The sequence below is a fragment of the Nomia melanderi genome, chromosome 2, assembly GCF_051020985.1.
Source record: "Nomia melanderi isolate GNS246 chromosome 2, iyNomMela1, whole genome shotgun sequence".
NCBI classification, from domain to species: domain Eukaryota; kingdom Metazoa; phylum Arthropoda; class Insecta; order Hymenoptera; family Halictidae; genus Nomia; species Nomia melanderi.
In genome coordinates, this window is record NC_135000.1 from 16,244,845 (window position 1) to 16,265,873 (window position 21,029).

At 29.3% G+C, this 21,029-nt stretch overlaps 1 protein-coding gene across 6 annotated transcripts in view; it reads left to right on the forward strand.

Moving 5' to 3' along the window:
* Positions 1 to 21,029, forward strand: part of LOC116431157 (putative G-protein coupled receptor No18) — a 164,304-nt gene that overhangs the window by 38,159 nt on the left and 105,116 nt on the right. The window contains exon 1 of one of the 6 annotated variants that reach the window (XM_031986200.2): positions 1,659 to 1,767. The exons of 4 other annotated variants lie outside the window; for them this stretch is intronic. The gene's annotated coding sequence lies outside the window, so the exon portion shown is untranslated. Of the gene's footprint in view, positions 1 to 1,658; positions 1,768 to 21,029 lie in introns of those variants that run through there. One more of the 6 variants, XM_031986205.2, reaches the window with a different exon arrangement.

Genomic DNA, 21,029 nt, shown 5'->3' on the forward strand with positions numbered 1-21,029 from the left:
TTTAATGATCGGTGACCTATTAAAATGACGTAAATTTAAAACCAAGGAAATCAAATTATTACGTTATATTTTAATTTCGAAGTTATAAGGCTTTGCAAGTGAAAACGTACACTCCTACGCGATGGCGAAAACCATATTGGTAGTAAGTAGTTGCCATGATCAGGAGCGGTAGATAAAGTATTAAGTTCTACAAATACGGCATTAATTTTTATGATTCATGCCAACAGAAGTAATTTTTGTTTTTAGAAGTATAATAATTATTTTAATCCGTTTAATTTAATTCATTTCATGACGTTTGTTTTAACATTGAATATTTTAGTATTGTATTAATATGAAACTTAATATTAGATTTAATATTTTAATTTAGTTAGTAGGTAAAAGCAAAAGATTGATATAACGTTTTTTCCATAGATATTCTATTGAAAAACAATTTTTAAAAAGATTAATCATTATTTTGGAATTTCAATTTTTTACATCCATTATTTCATAATTTCTAGTCTATTATTATCACTTAATATTTTTAAATAAATTGTAACTACAATTAAATATTATCTTCATTAAATTCGTCATCGGTACTATTTTAAAACTAATCTAACCTGAAGATATAAATTTTAATAACTCTACGTAAAGTTTTTACATTAATTAGTAAATGATAATTTACTTGCTATATCTCAATTCGTTACAATGATTTACGTAGTTTCAATTTTTATATCCAAGTGAAACATAGAGAGAATGTCCTAAAACCAGCTATATTTACTAGTCACCCAAACATAGGTAAAAGATATAAATAAATGAGAATAAGGAAGAAATAAAATTTGTTCACCGATTGCTTTGTTTTCGGTGAAATTGATTTCAAAAGTTTTCCTGGAACGCATGTTACCGTAGCCATACAAAGTAGAAACTGTCGGCTATGGACAGACACGTTAGTCGATTCATATTCAATAGTACGCATAGCCAACAAATTTTCACAACTCAATTATTTCAGAAGCGAAATGGAACGCGAAGATATATTGTCTTACATTTTCCATTTACCTTTGAACATATCTGTTCTTCTTTAAACAATAATTGAGTTTGTGCTTTTATGAATTTACGAAATCGAGATGTCAATTTACAAAATCAAAAATATAACAAATAATAAATTGATTAAATTTCATTCGAATACTTTAAAGCTATCGTCATTTCTCCAAAACTTCGTTATACAATGGTCTCAATACAAAAAATTAAACGGACATTCAGCATCCTTAAAATTATAATGATACGAGTAAAAAATTGTCAGATATGAAATAACTGTTTTTTTAACTGCTAATTTTTGTTTATTTTTTAATTTAGTTCTGATGGAAGATGTTAGTTCATAATTGAATTAGACTTGAAATACCAAGTGTTCAGGGAGAAAAATATTTCCTTAAATTTTAGTAGATGACATTTTTTCTGAGATGAAATAGAGACTCATACCATACCATACCATTATGATTTTTAGCACTTCACTTAATGTACATTCTGAACAACGACGAAAGTATAAATGGTATTGAATACTCGGTGGCTTTTGACAGCGACATTAGCTAGACTTAACAAGGGATACGTGACTTCTGAGGAATTGACAAACGATAATGTATGCTACGTGCTTCTATGAAAGGAACGTTGTATCTAGTTGCAGTGTAGTTTCGGCCGCGACATGAGGTGAGGTTCTTCCGTTTTCATCCAGTTCAGTGCTGCGCCAGTTTTGAGTAAATTGCCCTGAAACACTGCTTGTACAAGAAATGGTAAATGGTAAATAGTTTAATAAATTTATTTATTGCTACAACGAGTATTGAAATTATAGAATATGTGTGTACAATTTAAGAATTGTGTTTAAATTTTGTATCTCTATGATAATACAAATAGTTATTATTTAGAATAGAAATTAAGAAGAATAAAAGATTCTAAATCAACACTGCCAGGTATAACTCAGTATAATAAAAAATATTTGTAGCGGGAAATCTCACTTCTACTGGTTTTTCGTTATTTATAATGATATTCTGTATAATTTAATAAACATAAATTAATTAATGATAATATTAACATTAATAACAACCAATTAAATCAATTATTTCTGAAATATGTAAATATTACTTAATAATAATATTAATATTAATAATAACAGAATAATCAATTATCCTCTATGAAACAATATTCTCAATCTATTCATTTACGAAAAAACGCATCAAATCTATTGTGCTCACTAAGTATTTATCAACGACGTAAACATAATTACCGCGAAAGTTATTTAATAATAAGAATAACGACATTACAAATATAAATATATAGTAATATTATTAACAATAACCGACTAAATCAATTATTCCGCTAAAACAATATTCCCAATCTATTTACTCATGTAAAAACCCATCAAGTGTTTCGCGTTCGACAAACACTTATCAACGACGTAAACATCATTTGGCGTGTAAATAAGTTTTACAGCGTATCAAGTGTGGTATACCGGTACCAGGCACTGAACGTGTTAACCAGTTTACGCTTCGATTGTGCAGGACAGCTTACCGTTTCAAGCTTGTTGCGAGTGAAATTAAAAAACAATATGTGTGATCCGGTAATTGTATGCATTTTCATTCTTCCTCGTATCACGGGACAAACTGGAATGTTGGTAACAAACAAAGCACGGGAAGGGACACTCGTGGGGGACATCAACTGTACACTCTATCTTGAGAATCTTTTTGAATTTCACGGATGTTGGTCAGAGGAATGGTGTGGTGTTGCTTTTGAAAATACAAGGTAATATTGTTTCATGTTAACCGTCGGCCAAGGATTCTTTGAAAGGGATTGGTAATTAACACGGTCTATATAAAGGACATCGTACAAGAGGAATTGCAGACTGAATGATATTTAATCCAACGAAAATAAAAGGAAAAAAGGCCAGCCATTGTGACGGAATCGATTTTTGAATGTAATAGTGTACGTGATTCATATTGTTTAGTTACATACTGATTTAGCTTCATGTTCGTGAAGGATGATGTTTGCGGTTATTACGGGTAGTCGACAAGTGCTCATGGAAACTGTTCAAAGAGTAAAACATTTGTTTCGGTAAAGTAACCTTTTTGTAATTGTTTAATGGAGAATATGAAAAATTGTGACATATAACACATTTTGTTGAATAAAAAAAATGACATTGCATTTTATATCATTGAAGTATCACGCAATGATATATAATAGAATAAAATAAATATAAAATCATAATAAAGTTTTAATAATATACATTTATACGTTTATATAGTTTATTGCATGTAAACTATTAATTAATCTAAAACTACAAACTATCAAACTTTTCCGTATAACGTGTGTATTAATAAATACATAATTTTTCACTCATACAACATCGTGCGTAATAATTTACATTGTTACAATTTTTGATTCTGAGTAAATTGAGTTCGAGGTCATTCCGTACACCAGGATAAATCAAAAATATAAAATAAAATTTGTTCATACGGTGTTCCGTTCCCGAGATAATTGAATTTGAAAATTTGTCGAGTACGTGCGCTATTGAATATGAATCGGCTAACGTGTCTATCCATGGCCGGGCGATTCTACTTCATCTAGCGGTGAGTATTCGTGTTCCAGCGAACAATCAAAACCGATTACTTCGAAAACGAAGCGCCACGGAGAAAATTTCATTAGATATCAATCTAGTTCTTCGTAGAGTCATTCGCTTATTCGTTGTATCATCAGTGACGCTTATGTATCATAAGACTGATATTGCAGTTCATTCTTTTGTTACATATTTAGTTTCTCGACTTCAGTTGCTAATTGTAGGTGAACGTTAATAAATAATTTAATAAATAAATCAATTATTAAGGTTAATTTATTTTAATGCTGACATGAATGTGTTAAGCCTTTGCACTCGACGATGTTTTACATTATAAATAATCATTACTCTCTGATAAAATATCATTTTCCAGACTAACTTAAAGAAAAATTTTGCATATATTAAAGGACAGAAATATTTTATTTCAATGTTTCACGTGTTGATATATAAACATATTAAATTTTGAACTTTAAATTTTATAATTTTAATGCGTTAAATCGAATTAATACTGACAATGAAAACCGTCTTTTGAATGCAAAGATTTTACATCAACGTATGGACTATTTGTTATGAAAATGTTACAGATCCATGTTTGGAAGTAACTGAGAAAACGAAAAATTTATACACTCATTAATGTGGATTTTTTACTTATAATCAATATACTCTTGAAATCTTAAAAGGCCTGTTTGTTTTAGTCAAATGAAATTGCATTACTAATTGAAATTGCACAATATTTGTTTCTGAAAATGTCATTCTATTCATGAGCTCAGTGCATCTATTGAAGTGTACAGAATCATAAACAAACCAATTGATGATAAACCTGTCATAATAATTCAATCTATATAAACGCAAAAGCAATTTCAGTATTTTGGGAAACAGTAACATAACTTACACGTTCAAATTAAACAATTAAAAATTAATTATACGAAACACAATTACATTTTATTTACTACGTAATTAAATCTACGTGTTAGGAAGGTTCCATTTTATTTATGTGAAGGGTTAGTTTACGTGTAGAACTGAAGGGATTCATGAATATCAAGATCACGGTTATCGAAAAAAAACATTCGAAGATTCTTACCTAGCAGGCATTAAAGATAAGGTAGGGGTTAAAGTGGAGCAAGTAGGTGGGCTTTGAAGAGTTTGCAGCAGGTGGCTATAAAGTTGCATTGCCCACCTACGAAATCCTCATAGAACCCCAAGCCGCGTTTTCCCCTTCCCGACAGTGGACACCTGCGCCACTACGCCCCATGCTTACCATGTTCAAACTGTGGCAAACTAAAGCCCCCGTGGTATCAAGTTGATTTTTATGAGATCAAATAATACTTTCGATGAAAATCTCGTTTCAACGAGCTTTGAATTACTAGAATGTTGAAGAAAATGTTGGATCTTAAGTTTTGTTTTAATAAAATTTTTATTTTTATTTTTATTTTAATTTGCGTATTAATTTTAATTTGCGTTTCAATTTCAATTTCAATTTCAATTTCAATTGCGATTATAAATATTGAATTAGGTTAACGTAGACTGTACTTTGACAGAATTTAATATGTTATTATAACCTACAATAGGAATAACGACTAGACGTTAACAGTTACAATCATTGAACAGTCTTCAAATATTAACTAACAATTAGATTTATTTATAAGAAAATATCGAAATAATATAGATTTACTAAGATACTACTAATGATTATCATGTATCTTGTCAAGTATTAGTAATTGATTTTTAATATAATATTTAATATAATTACAATCTAAAGATATAAATATTTGGTAACTAATAAAAGTTGATTAATTTTTATTATCACGAATTGTTTGTCGACCCGTGTCGATGATGATTAATTTACAAGTAAAAAACTATTATATACAACTGATATGCAAATGTAAAAGAATGAGGAGGATGGAACCGAGAGTATCTGATAGTTCGTGTCCTAACAAGCAAAAGTTGAGTGGACGACCTATATCCTGAAACAACGTGTTCGTAATTAGCAATAAAAATGAAGAAAAAGGCTAGAACGACTTGTTCTGGATACGAAAAGAAGGGAAAAAGAAAATAAAATTCTTCTGCAGTCGACGTTCAACGAACAATGCAACGTATAATGCATTCTGTACGAGAAACAAATAAGAAATTGCAGTTGCGAACGTTTTTAATTTTAAGTTACTATTCTTCTAACTGAATTGAACCATTGCGGTGTTAATACTGAGTCGGAAGTTGAAAATGCGGAATGAAATTACTCGTAGCGATGATTTATTTCCTATGTAATCGAATTTAAAGATCTGTCGGGGTATTCGTGCTACTGAATAAGAATCGACTATTCATGATTCACCGTTCCTTACTGTAACCACGAAGCCACTCACGTCAGAAAAATTTTTAATGTTGATTTTTTTGAAATCGAAGTCCTGCTTGAATAGCTTTTTATTATGTATTTTTCTCTTATTCCTGTATAAAAGATTACTTATTATGAGATTGTGTCATCATTAGTAGAATACCGTGTATGATAATGCTTTTTCCTTCTTTGGAAATATATACCTTTTAATTATTTATTTAAAATTATTATATATATTATACATATATATATATATAATTATTATATATATTATAAATATATTATTACCATTATATTTTTGATTTATATTAACTACCTGCAGCAGTGAGAACACAATTTTCTGTTGAGCTGTAGACATTCTGGATAGGTAAAATAAGAAAACTGCATTGATTCTTTATGCAATATTCATTAGGTTGCTCTTATTTTATAATGAACTCTTGAGTGATAAAATATTGAAGGTTAATCTAACTTTCATAAATTTCAAGAATATATGATTCATGATTTTAGAAATAATTAGTATTGAGTTTTAAGGATCCGTTTATTTTATTAATATAAACCCACATATCAGATGGTATTGCAATTGTATGATAAATGTTATTAAAAAATATTTTTATGCAATTTCTAATTGCATGAAAATATCAATTGCCTTTGTTATACTCTTTTATTAAATACTGTTTTAATACTTTTCCAGTCGTTATTTCAATATCTTTGAAAAAGTCAATATTTACAAATGAGAATACTCTGGGAGATCCAAGAATATTCAGACATTCCACGTCGAGATTCAGTGTGAAGGCACGTGCGAGACATTCCACGTCGAAGTGCATAAAATTTGTACTATCCTCGTTAATTTTAGCATAGCAAAACTAACACTAGGTTTACGGACCTCGTTAATTTAACGCATATTGAATTTTATAAACACTATTTGATAAATGTTTACGTCTATTTTGATTGATGCAATTACATCACTACGTACCTCAATTATTTATTTTTAAATTTCTAACTTCCAAAATCCAAATGGACAAACATCTATTTTGCTAGAAGCAGTAAAATAACCCGTACAATAAGTATCCGTAAATATAGTGTTAACATTAATATAAGTACGTATAAAAATGTTATACGTGAACAGAGATTTCGTCATTTGTATGGAACGTTTGTAGCGATGAATAAATTTATTTAATAATTGCCCAGAGAAGCAGCTTTACGAGCTCAGTCAATGTAAAATATGAAACTATAAATGGGTCATTTTTACTCACCTGGTACTTTCAGTGTTAAGCTTGTTTTGTACCTTAAGAAATTAAGTTGAGTAAACTTGTAATCCCTTATTCAAACACTTTACGGGATATTGGATATTAAAGTTCTAAAGAATCCTGAACAGTAAGTCGACGCGCTATCCTTTCATTATCTATATCACCGTTCCACTTTCATCAAATCATTTTAATGTATTGCCATTAATTTTAATTAAAACAATGTGCATTTCAGACATGAAATAAAAGTTTGAGTTTTATATTAATTACGCTGTAAACATTGCGTACAATATACAGTGCGTTTTCGTTCGAGTTCATTGTTTTTGTTTGATTAAAGCATGCAGATTAGAAAAGTTTGAACATTTCTGTCGAAACGTTGATCGATGGCAGCTTCTATCACTTTGGAATACGGGAAAGGAAACTTGATTACTGCCCGGGTCATTATTCACGATCAGCTGCTCAAGTGCTCAATCAAAAATTCTCAAATCATTGGATTGGACATAATGGCTGTACATCTTGGCGCGCACGTTCATTGAATCCGACGCCATTGAATTTTTTCATCCTAGAACGTACGATGAATTGTATAATTAACATTTGTGCTTTGTATAAGAAACATTTATATAAGAAACCATAATAATTAACTTTTGGTCTTAAACACAAAGTTCCAACATCATTTCTATCACTTGTCCTATGGTAATTAATAATTTTCTAGATGAAAAAAATTATACGTTTATTTTATATTTACGTTTAATATAAATGAATAATAGGTATATTGTTAATTAAGATTACTTTGAATAGATAATATTAGACTATTAAGAATGTATTACTAGATTAATATACTATAAGAAAGTATAATAATTGTTAACAGAAAAATAGTATTTAGTTTCGACTCAAGAGAACTGATTGCAATTTATATTCATTAAATTCTGTTTGAAGTCTTTATTACGAGTTTGACACGATACTCTTTAAGATCCTAAGCTAAGAATACAACAATGTTCTCAAGCATTTTACTTATTTTTTTGCACAGAATTATTAGAAAACAAAAGAGACGTTCCTGAGTTTTCTTTCGGTTGGTGTATCCTGTGTAGGATTATCTACAATATAAAGAGAAATATCCTGATTGACTAACTGATTCATCAACGCCAAAATAAAATCATTGAAGCTAAAAACATGAAATTTAGATAATAGCTCCTTTTCATGACGTACAGACTTACTGAAAAGTAAGTTTTCTATATCCAGCCCTTAACTCCTTGCCGTGTGATTTCTTTTCCAAATGTATTTTACGACTTCCGATTTAAGTGAAAAATTTAAATATAAATGTAATTACAAATAAATTGTGACCACAATTGATCAAATCAATTTACTTCATCAAAGTTATCAAGTATCCATCAGTATTCATTAGATTGTATAGACATTGCAGAATCTTATAAATACCAATAGCAATTATTTTGATGATTAAGCATTTGTAAATTATTTTAACAAAACTTTAATTTTAAAATTAATTTTAATTTAATTAACTTAAATTTTATTTAATGATTTTTAAAATTAAAATTTTAATTTAGTTTTTATTTTAAGTAAACTGCAAAGAACTTCTTACTATAAATCAGTAACCAGCCGCTTGAACTATTAACGTGGTAATTAACACGTGAATCATAAACACATTTTGTAACCACTTTAGTTAAGGTTCTCAATGATATTATAGTCTTAATATTAGACTTGATAAAGTATATATTGCGTACTTCATCAGTTCTCTCCAGGTGCAGTCTATGAGCTCGGCACATGGCTGCACATGCATTTATTATAAATGCATTCCTGTATAGGACGCACACGTAACTCAAAGTTTGTATAACGACGACCAGTATTTATATATTCTCCGCAGTTCGTCATAAAATTACCATATCGCATTAAATAAAATTCATATATATCTCGGTGTCGAAATGCTTAACACTATATCTACCGCAAGCTTATTAATCAGTTTTTTGATTTTGAATGTACTTAACAATTCAGAACCTATTAAAATTACGTTGATTTAAAACAAAAGAAATCAGAAAGACATTACAAGATTCCCTTTGATCTTAACGTTACAAAATTTTATAAGTGAAAACGTATTCTTCTGCGAGATGAAGGAAACGGTAATGGCAGTGAGTGGTTGCTTTGGAGGAACAGTACATAAAGTGTTAATTTCCACAAATGCGACATTAACTTTTATGATTCACGTGGACAGAAGTAATTCTTATTTTTAAAAGCGAATAATTATTTTAATCTGTTTAATTTAATTCCTTTCGCGACGTTTGATTTAATATTTAATATTTTATTATTATATTGATTTAATATTATATTGAATTTTTAATATTATATTGAATATTGAATTTACTTTAATTAAAGAATGATCTATCAGTAAATAAGAAGAAGAAGCGAAATAAAATTACTTCCCCACGCACGAAAGTTTATACAAATATCGAAAGATAAAATATATTTTAATTTAATTTTCAGTTTCGCCTAAACTCGATTCTTCCTTGTCCCGCAAGCTGCGGAATTAAACGATCTCTTTATTTTCAGCGAGGTCGGGTTCGTCGGAATACTCCGTGCTGTGTAATTTTGGTTTCACGTCTAGAAGAGACTGCATTTCTCTTGGTGTCTTTTCGGTTCGTGGAGATTTTACTTTTTCCCCGTGAAAAAATAGGTACGGTATAATCTCCTATAAATTGTTAAAAAAGAGCTGTAAAAGTGAGATTCTTCATAAGAAAATAATACAAGCAGAGGAAGAAGTTGGTCCGGTGTTCAAAAGATGATGTCAGTGGAACTTTCGTTATGTTAGCGACCAAGAATATCCAGGTATTCATGTTTAACACTGAATTTACCGACACTTCATGTCTACCTATTTGTACCGCAACCAGTTTTTTAAAAAGGTTATTATGCTGCTCTAAAAGAATAGAAACCAAAACAACATAATGAGAATCCGTTATAAATATAATAATTTGATTTTAAAATTATGGAGCTTTACAAGTTGAAGCGTACACTCCTACACGCATAGGGGAAATTGTATCGGTCGTTTGGGAGTGATTGTCCTGATCACGAGTAATTTTGTAAGAAAATAACAGAGAAAACGACTTTTGTTTTCAAGGTATTGAATATATTCTTTTGATAATCATTAAAAATCACTACCATCACACTTGATTCTCATTTCTCTGCACCTTACGGAATCAAATATTAAATACAACAATTTTTATAAAATGACAGAATAAATTAATTTTTTTTTCATTTGAATTATATATTTGAAAAGGGACTTATATTCTCATATACTCCATTTATTCTGTTCTCATGAATGTAGAGACGATAGTTTTCAGTGCGCATAAATACAGCTGAGAGATGACTTGATGTCTAGCGGAACCTCACAGGAGCAAGAGGTGTCTTTCTAGTTTACAGTTCTATAACTTTGGTTGGTTACGTGTAATCGTATGGACAAATAGTAAACTAGTGATTAAAAATATCAGGAATTAGGTAAACCAATCGATGTTTGGGCGAGAGAAAAATGAAGACTGATCAATCAGTTGAATTCTTTAACGTACTCATTAAGTGTTTGAATGTAGTGCCATTAATGTTGATCAATGCCTACGAAAATAAAAAAATTGCACAAAACTATTAGAATACTAGAGTTTGACCCTTCAATACTAGAGATAACTAGTATTCGTCTAAATATTGTAGTTATCGACTTTCGCCACTTTTGCGAATTTGAATTCAGGAGTACACTTTTAACATCTGCCAAGATTGCAAACGTTAATTTTGTACAGGTTTTTGTTTCCTAATTAACATTTTATAAATATATATTTTTATGTTGTGCTACTTTGTTTGAAATAAATAGAAGAAATATTTATCGTTCAGTTACATACTTTAATTACATAGTTTAATCACATAGTAAAACTAATTTAAGTTTAGCTGTCTAAGGTTAAAGAAGCGCAGATATTTTGGTTGATAACGTAAGGATTAACAGGACATCCTAAAGCGTATCTGAAACGTACCTCTCGCGTTATAGAGACTGCTATTATTAATTTTCGATTAACGCTTGCGTGAATTATATTATAAATCCTGTCCGTTGGGCTTCTAAACCTTGATGGATTTTATGGCTGTTATACCCATAGTTGGCGGAAGTTATTGCTCGTTGAGGACAGTTTACCGGCTCTAATGCTCCCGCGGAAACCGAGTATATTTTTACCTGCCGACGATGCCGGTAATGTGTCGCTTGGGTCATATTGAAGCTAGCTGTTGTAGGAGTGAAAGTTTTTAATCGGCCTGGAAAAATTGTGGTGTGTAACAGTCGGTTCGACAGCAGAATTTGTGCAACAGTTGCGGACGTTTGTTTTTGGGTTGGCAATTAAATTTGCGATCTATTGCTTACTGGTCAATTAGAGGTGTTACTTATTCGGAATTAGTCGGAGATGTTAGTAGCGTAGATATGTAATTACTGTGTTAATCATATTTGTATAAGGTATTGCGAAAAGTTGATCTTTCAAAATTTTTCAGTCAAAAATTATAGGAAGGAATAATTTCTTTGCTATATAGGAATAATTATTATTTATTATATACGAATTTAGATAATATTTAAACAATAATACATAGGAATAATATTTGTTATATAGGAATTTAAGTGATATTTAAATAATAATATATAGGAGTAAAATTTATGAGTTCAGTTGAAAACATTTAATTTTACATTAATAAAGAAAAATTTGTCCACTATATAGTTAAGATAATGCTTCGAGTGATTATTCATATGTATAATAGTATAATACCTATATTAATATATTACTCTTATAATACTATTATAATAAGAAAGAGATTCATCTAGCACATAATACTCCAAGTGATTACTATTATATTTGTCCATCTCAGTACATAATTTCTTGGTTGAAAAATGATCTTCCAAATTGGAGAATATTAAAATGCACCTTTCCACATATTTTGACTTAAAACTGTACAACTTTCTATTACCTTAATCTGTAACTTTATTAAATTATTATATTTAAAAACAGTTAAGTTCGAGAACTTATTTGCCAAGCTAATAGTATAGTGCGCAATTGTACACGTTTGTAGTGTATAAATATTAACAACTAAAGAGAAAATGTAATCTACAATCAAGTTCGTTAGAGTTGGGTTTTATTGTTAATTATTACGATCATTTATAAAAACCATTAAATTGTTTTCGGTTAGGACTGTATCAATTACTCGGTTATTAGTTACTATTATCGGTTATAGTATGTTCTGCAATGAAAATTTTATTAACAAGTATATTTTTCTGCTAAAGGTAAATAATTCATATGGTTTGCATATTTTTTTACGAATCAAAAAGTTTAAACTTATGAAAATGGAGCAAACAATTCAAAATTGAAGTTACGCAGTCTATTAAAACGTGCACAGTTCCTTATGCTGCGTCAGTTACAACAATAAACATATTGGAACTCATAAAAGTGTTTGAAATGGTCACAAATGGCTCATGAATCTTACGTTGCATGCCATTTCAAGGAAAAAGGAAGAGTTGCAGTAAATTGCTCGGCCGGAAGGGTAGCACGTTCGAGAGTGAGGCCTAACAATTACAGTTTCGTAGGGCGTCACCTCATAATTCTTATTAGTTTGTATGAGAATGGTGTCAGGTGGAAGAGATTGGAATATTTACTACGGTGCTATATTATACACTGTTCATAGTATGCATAAGTCATGTGTTTCGTATGAATACAGAATCCAAATAAGCGAACGCGAAATTCGGCTCCTGAGAACCGGGGGAGTTGAACTGACCAATTAAAGTGACGCTTGATAGAATTTCGCGAGTTGAGGAACGTGAGTTGCATCGGGTACACAGAATTTTGTTGCTAAACGTTTTATGTGAATTCGGCGGCGTTTTGATTCGTGTTTTTGTATCGATTTTCTCGAATTCAATAAAGCGAAATTTGGAACAATGTTTATTGTTATTCGTATCTTTGTTTTTGAAAGAAATAATTTAAATGGTTTCAATTGTTTTGATGACTCGTATATTTGAAACGGGTGAGTTTGAATATTTTAAAATAATATGTATTCATATGTTATGCGGAAGTATTTGTTGTGGTGTTATTCGATAATAGTTTTTAAACATAAAATTTTGTAAAGTGAAATTAAAGTATTACTATGTATTTATGGGAATAATAATTTTTTAAGAATACTGTATTGAACTTATTATGATTATGGAATATCTAAAATTCTTTGAAATTAATGTTTTTAAAACCTAGTATATTATTAGTAACGCGAACAATAACTTTGTGCATTATATATTAATAATATATATATAATGTTCATGGTTTGAGATATTGTATTCAATGTTATTTTATTGTTATCAATCTATTGTATTGTCAACGTTATATTTATAAGATAAAATGTGATTCATTTCAGTTATTTATTCTACTATATTAAACTAATCTACTCGTTGAAATCCCTTGGGGTATATTAACTCATCTGCATCATTAGCATATACATAAGCTTGAATTATTTGGTCATTATCATCGGAAACATGAATATATTAGCATTCTAATTATGTTATCATTAATTTAAATGATCATAATAGTGTTTATTACTATTATTATATTATACTACACTTTTATTTATTTATTTCCTCATTTTTGTCATTTACGAATCTCAGAAATACCAAGTTTCCTATACTTTGTGAAGTATTTACAGTAAACAACGAAAATATTTGAACAACATAGCAAAAAATAAATTATTACAAAAAACTTACATATCACCATATATTGCTATTTATTGAAACAAGTTGCATTCATGGTATGTATATGCAATAAAATTTTTTAAATATTTGCTAATATACAAACAAATTATAGAATACATTTAAAAAACTACACGAATACACATAATAAAAATAAATTTAGCAAGAAATAGCACATTATTTAAACTACTGCAGGATACAAGTTTTTATCATACTTTTTAAAATAAACTGTGCAAATATCTCCTTTAATACATATAATTTATCCTTAGAAACTATATTCATGTACTAATACACACAACTGAAGCTTACGAATGATATCAACACATAGGCAACCACTTTAAAAGAACTATAGCTATAACCTTTTCAATAACTTTAATGTAAGTCACTTAACAGATGTTGTTAAAAGCTTCGTTTTATAAAAACAAGGAAGGTATTTGATGAATTGCAAAACATCTCAGTTTAAGACTTACTATATAACAAAAGGTAAAATAAACAAACTAAAACATAATGCGTTGCTAAGGGAGAAGTGGGAAGATTTTCCCATTCGGTTAATTAACAATAAATGTTAATTATCTACCTATATAATGCAATAAATTGTTCTTCTCGCTCCTGACCATTAACCCTTTGCATTCAAATCTGTTTCTCACTGGTATTATCAGCAACTCGGAGAAATTTTAATAGAAAAAGCATAAATGTGAAAAGTTATAAATGTGTTTTACTGTTTTTTATTGATTATAGATATAAATGTTATAATATATTTAATGACAAAACTTTACAATTTATAACCACAAATTTTAAATAGTTCTGCTCCGGAATCCTCGAGTCCAAAGGGTAAACACTATAACTACCGAGCATTTAATACGATTGATATGTAATCCCTACAAGACTAGTAGCAATACATTATTTTCTGTTTCTTCAGACATTCATTGCAGTATTTAAATGAAACTATTTGTTTTCAAAATCATTTCAAATATTCAATGCTTCGAAGATATCAATAATTGTGAAACAAAGGAGCCGGAATCAGTTATTTTGACTAACACAGTGGTTCCAGCGTTAACCCACACTAACAATGTGATTACTTCACTTATTACGGTTCGAGTTTTAAAGTATCACGATTATCCTCTTCGTCAATGTCCGCTAAGAAACCCTCGCAAACCTGCACAGTACTAAAACTAAACGATAACTACATGTTACATACGTACTTACATATGTGTGGCAGCAGGGTATATACGTAAGAGCGTTGTACATAGTGGGATCACGCGCGTCAGGAACACCACTTGACACCATCGAAAAACGTCGATTTTTACGACGGTCGTGGCCCGGAGACTCGAGATTGTTCGTCAAGACGAGATTCAGCGTCAACGCGGATAGGTACATGAATTCACGGGAGTGTGTTGATAGATTACCGGAACTAAGGGTACTTACGTATTCCTAGGAATATCTTTGTTTTTAAAGAATAAAATATTAACATTAAAACTATAGATCGGCTGAATTGAATTTTTGAAATTTCTTTGTAAAAACTGTAAGTATGTATCTATTGAGATTTTAATTGATTTACAATTCAGTTTGTGTATTGCTAAATCAATTTCTTTAATAATTTCTGGGATAAATATTTATTATTTTCTTAATAATTGAAAAAGGATGAAATTAGGAATGGATCATTGTAACCCGTCTGGTAGTATTAGTGTTAATAATAATAAGATGTTGATAATGTGTTATAATATTAAATAAATACTAACACAGACTTAACCCGAATGACTGACCAGAACGACCTTTAGTTAGGAAATAAGGGTAGTCTGTATAATACCTAAGTATTGAACTAACAATTAGTTCGTTTATTGTGCACAGATTTCCAATCGCAACGCAAAAAATGTTAGTTTGAACAATATATATTTTTCTTTTTCAAATAATATAAATTTATATGGTATTATAATGTATTTTGACAATAAGATATGCATGTGAATATTATTTGTATGTCCAAAGGACAAAGGCGTGCATTATTAAAGTATCATTATATTATTATTTTTGTTTGTATACATAATAAATAAATTAACTGTCCGTCAACAATTTGGGACCAATACATTGGTTAAAAGAAAAGCTTTTTGTAAACAACTTTTATTGGAAAATTTTTGTGTATGATAAAGGAACATGAGCATAGGTGTACTAGTCAAATGTAAAAATATATAATTTTTGTTATTTAATTTTATATACTTATAAGATATATCATTTTTTATTTATGACGTTACATATCAAGTGGTTTCAAACTTGATATGTATATTATAAACTAAAAGTGGCAGTATATATTATACATATAATAATATATATTATCGGCATTACAGTTAACAAAATTTAGTAAAAATATTAAAAATACGTTATATGATCGAATATACGCTCTACAAATAAAGACCGTTACTTCAGCTGAATGGATTAAAATCTGCGTACCATGCAAATTCTGTTAGATCAAAATGGTTGTCCACCAAGCGGAGGTTAAAGGTTAAAATCGACAGTGAATGTAGATTGAAGGAAGTTCATGGCGCAGGAGAAAGGTGAGGAAGGCTGTTGGCGTGGAAATATTACAGTAGGGTAAAAGAAAGTAGGAAAAATAGAGAATCAGAATGGAAAATGGAAAGGAGATTCGATATGGAAAGAGGATCAGGGACGAAAGGAGTGGAATATCGAGGTGGATTGCATCAAAAAGTCAAACAAATATGTTAATAGGAAACAGAAGTAAGGATTAGTGCTTGAAGGTTTAACGGATGGTATTGAGAGAATACAACCGACGAGTATTTCCAGATATCTAGAGAAAAAGGAACAGGAAGAAGGAATGATAAGCTTTGCCAGATTCAGGATGGGATGTGGAATGAAGCAGTAGACGTATTGGAAAGGGGAGCAAAATAGGAGCTGTTGAGTGTGTAGTGGGGAATTGAGAATGTGGAATTATGCATTATATTGATGTACATATAAGACAAGCAGGGCTGTTTAGAATTTACGTTATGATTCGATAATGTCGTAAGCTTGTTTTTGATTGAGCAATAGCTCTAGGAAAGGAACATTGAGATAGAGTACAGTTGGGAAAGGAACAGAATTACTTTGTCATGGCATTCCATTTCAAATGGAATTACTTTCATTAATCCTTTAGTATACAATCGCAAGATGAAGATGTCTAGATTAATTTAATAAAAATCAAGGTTGTTCACTATCCACGGATCAAAACAAAAAAACTATTTTCTTATTACCAGTTTATTAGCTTCAAAGTAAATTTGCACTTATAGTGAAATGGAAATTTTTTGCACTTCTTTCAAATTGTAGATAGTAAGATGTTACTTGAATTTAGTAGCAAAAGTAAATACACCGAGGGGTTAATAACTTACTGGAAAAAAGAAAGCTGATCTTTATACGTATACATTCATCCTAAAGTAAAGCAATTGATAATAGAGAAAAAATATTCAATGTGAACTTAAAAGAATCGAATGACATCTGTATATGTTAAATTTTGTTTGACATATTCGTTACGAATGTTATACAATATTATAAAGAAAGATGTTAAGAATGGATAATTTAGATGGACACTGAAAAATATAGGTTAAATGGGCGAAACAAAATTGAAATTTCAAAAATATTTGTATTCGATAGTAATATGTCTTTATGTACGGTTTTTGAAAATTTCATGCAAATATTTGTAAAATTGGAGTAGATGTAACTTTCAACAACTGATCTAACATGCAGTTGCCACGTACTCGGTTTCATGGAACTTTACAACCTGACACAAGATTACTACGTAACTTCTCCAGAAGTTTTGATCGAAAGTGATAGCCCGCGACTGACAATTTATTGGCGCATCGCATAGAAGGAAGCAAACAAGATAATAAATAAAGTTGACGTATTTCTTTCGGAAACTGTTTTCTAAACGAAATAAATAACGGGAGAATCGCAGTTGAAACCGCGGCTAATATTGCTGCTTGTGTACTTAATGAATGCACAAAATTATAATTAAAAATAATCCAAGATACGGAGATTCCTACTGACCCGAATTTTAATCGATGAGCATTGATAGAAACTGAGCGGCGATACTGCTGTCCTGAGCGAACGCAGAGTGCAAGCAAAAGAACAAAAATGAATAAAAACCAATGGAAAGTGAAACAACCCTTTCATTTTTGTTTTCAAATACGTTGTGTTATGTTGATTTTTCAGTGCAGTTTTCTTTATTTGTGTCAATCTGCTCCGATTACTGCAATTTAGCAGCCAGAAGAGGAGCACCAAGCTTCACGTTACTTGAGAATCTTCAGAGAAGATTGCTCCATTGTTTTCACGGGTCAAAGAAACTAGGAAATCAATTTCAATGATATTTACTATAATAATCATATAATTCTTTTATTACAATATATTTTTATAATTCGAGTAATATAATTTTAACAACGAAGTATATTGTTTTTTAAACCGTGTTTAAATGCAGAAATTTTATCATGGATTTTAGGGATTTTGCACTTTTAATCGAATAATGATAAAAATACATTATTTTTATGTAAGTTATGAGAAAGAAGATTAGACATGAATATAATGTTATCATTTAAAGCAAGCAAATGTCTTAATTAAATTAGTAGAATAAAAAAAAATATAATATACATAACTGCATATATTTATTGCATTATTAGAATATTAGTAATCATTTCATTATTTATGTTCCTTTTCCAATAGTACTGAAGTAATATTATTTCGTGATTTTCAATTAAGAATTCAGTAGCTATTATTTGGCGATGTAATAATGTCACGTGACTTTATATTATCATTAATATGGAAATGAACATTGTGAATATTACGTGAGTTTATTAGTGTAATAAATATCTTTAGTAGTACGGACAGTAAATGGGAAACGTAATAAAATGAATAAGAACATGAATAGTTACATAATATTAATGAACTTACATGTGTTACTTATTAAAATTGTTACAGATTCGATGAAGTATCAAATTTTAATTCATTTGCGACTGTGTATATGTAATATATCTATAAAGCAATCACGCATTTCTCGTTGGTTTCTTCAGTACGTGTCTCCTCATAAATTACATCTTTTTAAATGAAGTTTAGGTTCTTGCGCCGTCGTTGTAGAAATTTAAATCCAGCCTTATGTAGACAATTATATTCGAGAGCACGAATTGCCGAGGAATTTTTTAAATTAATTTGTTCAGTAATCAACCAATTCATAAAATCAATTTTATTTTGCATGTTCTACTTGTCGTTAGAATTGGTTTAGTAATTGTCGATTGCTTTTTGCGAATAAGATCTCAAGATAGACACTTTTTTTAAAAATACTTATTTTCATATGCAATACAACTCTTTAATAATTGTACCATCTGGATTTAGTTAGGAATTAACTAAATATTACATATTTATTTGATATATATTATCGATTGATTTTAAAATTTCAGTTTACTTTTATGATTTATTTCAGGATGTATTAGTAATTGCAGAATAGATTTTTGCTTTCTTCTGTCGACAACAAACAACATTGATTTTTATTAAATTAATCCAGAAATCTTCGTCATAGTATATGGCAGGAGTTAAAGATTAAATAGAGATTATTATAGAATGGCATTTCATTTTGTCTACCTTGAAAGTCCAAAAGAAAGGGGTGAAGAAAACGTATTAACACTAGACTTATGGAACGAACTAATTTGATTCATATTGGCTTTTATAAACATTATTTGGTGAATGTTTGGGGCGATTTTGATTGATGCAAATACGCAAACATGTATCCTAATTGCCTACCTCTAAATTTCTAATTTCCAAAATCTGAATGAACGAATATCAATTTATCTAAGCGATAGAATAAACTGCACAGTAAATGTTCGTAAATCTAATGTTAAGTACGTTTGAAGCAGGATAATAATTCCGAAAGATCATGGATGAAAATAAGTTTTTCTAAACAATTGTCAAATGTTCAGAACAGTAGCTACTTAATTCAGAGGTTACGTGTGTTTCTGCAGATTTTTATTTGACACATAAGCATTAGTGATGTTTTCCTTAATTTACATTCAGAAACACGATTTCTGAATGTTTCCAGAGTTTCAAGGCAGTTCCAGTTGTTCAAGGATAATCGAAAAACGAATAGTATAGATAAAATGTCAAGGAATGTCTTGCCGTTACAAAATATTGTCGACTGAAGTCTCGCGTGAATGCAAACAAATTGTCTAATCTTCGTAAACAATTTGGCACCTTAAATTCGAAGTGCGCAAATAGGTCGATCAATGGCTGCAGCGTGTTGTGCGCATAGTTTTACATAGTTGTTAAAATTTTTTGTTTTAAGGGGAATTTTAGATAATTGTGTCATTTATACGTGATTATATATAATTGCTATAAAACATATATAATTCTGATTCCATAAAAATGTACAAAATTATAAAAATATATAATATATATAAAATATAAATAATATACATATTATATATATATATAATAGAAATTATATAATTATATATTATTATTATTATTTATATATTTTTATAATTTTATAATATATATACACTCACATATATAATATGATCCTCTTGCGTCATAAGTATTTTTCAGTGTGTCATAATTAAAATTACTTGTTTGTGTAATATCTTAAAATTAGTAGATAAATTTAAAACCATAGATTGTGCATACTAGTCGATTAACAGTCTACATATTATGTAATTGGAGAATTTAAAATTGAGACTTAATAATAATAAGAATTAATAAAATAAATTATAGATAAACGTATATTAATAGTTTTTATATAAACGTAATTTATATAAACATATAAAATTTTACTAAAGTTTTTAAAAGGACAATTTACATAGCAACATAGACACATTTTGTACTAGAAGCACATGTTGCTCTCAACGGGATTAACATCCTAAGTACATACATGTTAAAAATGATTTCTGAATGGATTTTATATAATGCACCCCATACTTCCCAGATTCCTTAATCTTCGGATTTAAATCCGCTTTGTGTGTGTATACTGAAAATGGGGAAAGTGGATATGAAAACACTGTATTAGCGTCAAAAGAATATTTCAAACGAATTTTAAAGGAAAAGTAAAACAACAATGAAATAATCAATGTCTTTTATGTCTATTAAATGGAGATAATAAATATTTTACAAATAAACTTATAT